This window comes from Saccopteryx bilineata, chromosome 7 (assembly GCF_036850765.1).
Source record: "Saccopteryx bilineata isolate mSacBil1 chromosome 7, mSacBil1_pri_phased_curated, whole genome shotgun sequence".
NCBI lineage: Eukaryota > Metazoa > Chordata > Mammalia > Chiroptera > Emballonuridae > Saccopteryx > Saccopteryx bilineata.
The window spans coordinates 79,814,469-79,820,468 of NC_089496.1; the positions used below are offsets into that span (position 1 = coordinate 79,814,469).

The 6,000-nt window shown below is 48.1% G+C and overlaps 1 non-coding gene across 1 annotated transcript; it reads right to left on the reverse strand.

The window, feature by feature from the left end:
- Positions 1–5,651: 5,651 nt before the first annotated feature.
- LOC136311299 (U4 spliceosomal RNA) lies at positions 5,652–5,793 on the reverse strand. Its single transcript, XR_010726709.1, has one exon. It is a non-coding gene; the product is annotated as a U4 spliceosomal RNA (small nuclear RNA).
- Positions 5,794–6,000: the final 207 nt, after the last annotated feature.

Sequence of the window (6,000 nt, forward strand, 5' to 3'; positions counted from 1 at the left end):
CAAAAAAATGGTTTTGGAACTTTGTACTTTTTTTTTTTCTTTTATAGAGACAGAGAGAGAGTCAGAGAGAGGGATAGACAGGGACAGACAAACAGGAACAGAGAGATGAGAAGCATCAATTGTTAGTTTTTCGTTGCGCATTGCAACACCTTAGTTGTTCATGATTGTTTTCTCATATGTGCCTTGACTGTGGGCCTTCAGCAGACCAAGTAACCCCTTGCTCGAGCCAGCGACCTTGGGTGCAAGTTGGTGAGCTTTTGCTCAAACCAGATGAGCCTGCTCTCAAGCTGGCGACCTCGGGGTCTCGAACCTGGGTCCTCGGCATTCCAGTCCGATGCTCTATCCACTGCGCCACCACCTGGGCAGGCAGAACTTTGTACATTTAAAGTTCCGCCTGGCCAGCTAGTTCAGTTGATTAGAGCATCGTCCCAAAGCACAGAGGTTGCTGGTTTGATCCCGGTCAAGGAACATACAGGAGCAGATGTTCCTGTCTTTCTCCTCTCCCTCCCTTTCTCTAAAATCAATAGAATAAACATTAAAAAGATAAAGCATCCTCAGCCTGACCAGGCAGGTTGCTCAGTGGCTAGAGCATTGGACTGGGATGCAGAGGACTCAGGTTTGAAACCCCAAGGTTGCCAGTTTGAGCGTGGGACGCTGGCTTGAGCATGGGATCATAGGCATGACCCCATGGTCGCTAGCTTGAGCCCAAGGTCATTGGCTTGAGCAAGGGGTCACTCGTTCTGCTCTAGCTCCCACCCCCTGTCAAGGCACATAAAAGTATCTTCATTTTGTTCTTACACGTGATTGAAAGAATTCTAGCTCAGAAATAATTTTCCTGCAGAAGTTTAAAGCATTACCTTATTGTCATTTTGCTTCTAATGCCAATGTCTAGAAAACCAATGCTGTTGAATCCTGATCTTTTGACTGGGACCTGTGTTTTCTCTAGATGCTTTTAGGAACTTCTCTTTATCTCTGATATTTGGAAATTTTGTAACCATGTGATGGGTATTTGGATGAATTAAGGAAGTAGTAATTTGTTAAGAAATATTATATCATTACCATTCAAGACGCTAAACTAGATGGATCAGTTGATGAAAATGTATTTTAGTATGAGAGGAATTGTACATTAAGCTATCTATGTGAAGAAATCCAAATAATTTGTATTTTAAATAAGAGTGAACAGGCCTTCTGAAGAGCAAAAGGGAAGATATGAATTGGTAGTTAGAAAAATTAATTTCTTAGTTGAAAATGTTAAGAGCTCCCCTGGCCTTTTCACCCTAAGGTGTGACCTGGCCTTAAGCAGAGGCTCGAGGGAAGGCAGAGCCATGAGGGTTCCTGGTGCCGCCTCCGCTTAGGGCCTCACAGGGACGCGCAGCGCGGCCCCATCTTGGTCAGTTTAACATCATGAGTATCTCCTCCCTTAGGGGTTACTGTTTCCCGTTTACAGTTTGGCAAACTGAGGCTCAGGGACCATATCATTTAGAGTTTCTGGTCTGCATCCTTCAGAAACCAACGCGGACTGAAGTGAAGGGGGTTTCAGGCAGGGACGCTGGGGACTCACAGCGTGGGAGGGACGGGCGGCTGGAGAGCCTGGGCCGGAGACAGGCAGCGCCCACGGACACACGCTGGACTCGGGGACGCTTGGCATCTCAGGCCCCGCCCCAGACTTAGCAAATCAGATCTGCTCTTCAACACTCCTCGGATCTGTGCTTGCTACCTTTCAGGAAGCACTGGGCAGAGCCCCCCAAACTTCTCCATGGAGAAGAGGGGATCCCTCAACAGGATATTTGGAATGCTGCATACAGAAAGAGGAGGGGTGGGCTCTAGGACAGCCATAAAAGCCACCCCTGGGCCTGACCTGTGGTGGCGCAGTGGATAAAGCATTGACCTGGAACGCTGAGGTCACTGGTTAGAAACCCGAGGCTTCCTCTGTAGAGGCACATATGGGAGTTGATGCTTCCCTCTCCTCCCCCTCTTCTCACGCTCTCTCGCTCCCCTCTCTAAAATAAATAAATAAATAAATAAAGGCTTTAAAAAAATAAAATAACAAAAAAGGCAGCCGCCTAATCAGGCGGTGGCAAAGTGGATAGAGCATCAGACTGGGATCCTGAGGACCCAAGTTAGAGACCCCGAGGTCGCCAGCTTGAGCGCGGGCTCATCTGGTGCGAGCAAAGCTCACCAGCTTGGACCCAAGGTCACTGGCTCCAGCAAGGGGTCGCTCGGTCTGCTGAAGGCCCACGGTCAAGGCACATATGAGAAAGCAATCATGGCCTGACCTGTGGTGGCGCAGTGGATAAAGCGTCGACCTAGAAATGCTGAGGTCGCCGGTTCGAAACCCTGGGCTTGCCTGGTCAAGGCACATATGGGAGTTGATGCTTCCAGCTCCTCCCCCCTGTCTCTCTCTCCTCTCTCTCTGTCTCTCTCTCCCCCTCTCTCTCCTCTCTAAAATGAATAAATAAATAAAATTTAAAAAAAAAAATTAAAAAAAAAAAAAAAAAGAAAGCAATCAGTGAACAACTAAGGTGTCGCAACAACAAACAACAACAAAAAAACTAATGATTGATGCTTCTCATCTCTATCTGTTCCTGTCTGTCCCTATTTATCCCTCTCTCTCACTCTTTCTCTCTGTCCCTGTAAAAAGAAAAAAAGAGGCAGCCCTGGGATTCCAGCACCAGACTGCCTCTGCCTAACTGTCCGCAGGGCATGGGGCAGACAGCTCCCGTTCACAGGAGGACAGGGTTTGTCGTTCTTGGCTGGATTTCTCAGGGGCTGCTGTCATCCAGAAGCTCTGAGAGAGCCTCTGCTGTAACATCCTTGAGCTTGTTCAATGGATGAATGTTAAAAAAAACCCTTCACTCTTACACAACTTAGTAGACAAAGATGGCATGTTAAGCCAGCAACTGGGATCCTATTTCTCAGCGGTGCCTTTGTCACAGGGACCAGTGATAGATGTATTGCCATATGAAGGGAATGGCGAAGGTGAAAGGTTTGTCAGGCCGAGTCCAGATGCCAAGGGACAAACCAAGCAGCCAGCTCTGCCAGCACAAAGGCTCCTGAGCAGGGAAGCAGCCCGTGAGCACAGAGTGGCAGAGGAGGCCAGCTTCCTGTCCCTTCCGGGAACTGCCTTGACCAGGGACTCTCACAGGGGAAGCCCGCTTCGGAGACTCCTCCCCAACCTGAGGCCCCGCGGCTCTTGCTACCGAGGCCTGCACGATGGACTGCTATCCTTGGTCCTGAACAAGCCTTGTGAGGAGCGGCAGCAATTCACAGACTGGCTGCAGTCAGTCAGTGGAGGAGTTTGATAAATGTACTAGGTGCGAAGCTCTGCCCACGCTCACCCAGATATGCTGACTCGGTAGGTCTCTCCAGTGAAGAAAAAAGAGCCCAGATGAGTCTGATATTCAGCCCATGGGTTACAGTTTAGAAATTACTAGGGCATCACACCTAAGCCTCACTTTTTTTTCCTGTTGGCATCTGTTCCCCAATCTTCTGAAAATATCCCTTGGTTCTTATTAGGAGAGTCATTTGTTGGCACCTGCAGGTTTGGGCAAGGCTGGCCCAAAAGGATCCCAGCTGGTGGCTTAACATTCCATCTTTGTCTACTAAGTTGTGTAAGAGTGAAGGGTTTTTTTAACATTCATCCATTGAACAAGCTCAAGGATGTTACAGCAGAGGCCCTCTCAGAGGGAAGGAAGGAGAGGGAAGAATCAACTCCCATATGTGCCTCGACCGAGGAAGCCCAGGGTTTCTAACCGGTGACCTCAGCATTCCAGATCAATGCTTTATCCACTGGCCATTCACCATTCAACTGATCTCAACTTCCTGACCACAGTTACTAGCTCTGACCCAATGTGAGTCCAGAATGGAGTCGGGAGGTGTGAGAATGAGCCTGTCATTACATCCACTATATCCAACCCAGAAGCAGGTAGAATGTGATGCGGAGGAGATACCAAGACCAAATGACCTGGTTGGAGACTCTGAATCAGGTGGTCCAGGAGTCAGACATTCCCCCGGACTTCTCAGATAAAAGAGCTAACGCATTCCTTGTATTGCTGAAGCCAGGTTGGATTGGGTTTCTGTCACTTGCAACCAAATGCACCTACTATTTCCTAGGACGCTGGTGACTCTTCTGCATTCTTTCCTAAGGATTCTCTTCTGCAAATTCTGAACAATTGATAGAAGGAGCAGCAAGGAGAAGAGCTGGGTCCAGAGAGAGGACAATCAGGTACCCAGAAAACTCAGCCAACCATGGCCTAAAAACCACTTGACTGAAGAGTCAAAATCATGGGGTGTCAAGGGACCAATGGTGTCTTAGGTTGAGTGTCACCAAAATGTTCATAGATTTTGGTTTTATTTTCTATCTCAATGCGAATGTTACTTTTAGCCCTGGCCAGGCACCTTCATAGGTTAGAGCATCATCCTGGCACGCCAAGGTTGTACGTTTGATCCCCAGTCAGGGCACAGACAAGAAGTATGTGAGCATAAATGCATAAATGAGTGGAACAACAAAATGATATATCTCTCTCTCTCTCTCTCTGTGTCTCTCTCCCTCTTCTCTCTCTAAAAGCTAGCAATAAAAAATTTTCTTAGCCTGACCTGTGGTGGCGCAGTGGATAAAACATCAACCTGGAACACTGATGTCACCAGTTCAAAACCTTTGGCTTACCCAGTCAAGGCACGTATGAGAAGCAACTACTATGAGTTGATGCTTTCTGCTCCTCCCAACCCTTTTCTCTCTCACTCTATCTCTCTCTCTTCTCCTTAAAATCAATAAATAAAATCCTTAAAATTTTTTTTTGTTAAAATCTAAATTTATTTTTTATCTAAATTAAAATTTTGTGACAGAGACAGAGAGAGGGACAGACAGAAAGGGAGAGAGATGAGAAGCATCAACTCTTCATTGCAGCACCTTAGTTACTCATTGATTGCTTTCTCATATGTGCCTTGATGGGGGGGGGGGTCCAGCAGACCTAGCAACCCCTTGCTCGAGCCAGCGACCTTGGGTCCAAGCTGCCGATCTCGGAGTTTCAAACCTGGGTCCTCTGTGTCCCAGTCCAATGCTCTGTCCACTGCACCACCTCCTTGTCAGGCTAAAAAAAAATTTTTTTAATGTTACTTTTACCTTGTCCTTGGCATCTTTGATTTACGCTACATGGTTTCCATGGTTGATGTCACTGTGCTTTGTGTCTGACATTTATAGTGTCTGTCCCCTCTGAGGAGCTGGGACAGCACGAACCCCTTCACAGCACTCTGAGCTCACTGTCACACCCTCCTGTGGCACTGTGAGGACATGTTTAAAGTCGTCACAACGGGGTATTGGGAAAAGTTTTCTTTTTTTCTTTTTTTTTTTTTTTGTATTTTTCTGAAGTTGGAAACGGGGAGGCAGTCAGACAGACTCCCACATGCACCCGACCGGGATCCACCCGGCATGCCCACCAGGGGGCGATGCTCTGCCCATCTGGGCCATCGCTCTGTTGCATCCAGAGCCATTCTAGCGCCTGAGGCAGAGGCCACAGAGCCATCCTCAGCGCCCGGGCCATCTTTGCTCCAATGGAGCCTCGGCTGTGAGAGGGGAAGAGAGAGACAGAGAGGAAGGAGAGGGGGAGGGGTGGAGAAGCAGATGGGCGCTTCTCCTGTGTGCCCTGGCTGGGAATCGAACCCGGGACTCCTACACGCCAGGCTGACGCTCTATACCACTGAGCCAACCGGCCAGGGCCGGGAAAAGTTTTCTATTAGCAATAATCGCGCCTCGGATAAACCTCATTGGCTACAATACTGCCACTGCGCAAAGCTGACTGTGAGTGGACATGTATGATATTTACATGAGTGTTGAACCCATAACAAAAATACTGGAACATCACAGGGTCTCAGGACCTCAGGGAATGACCCAGTAATATAATATCAGAACATGATTTCTTCAAGTTAGAGGTGCAGGTGGGAGTAGGGAAGCATGACAGAAATGCCTGTGCCCTCTCCCTGTGGTTTTGAGAGTATCCCTGT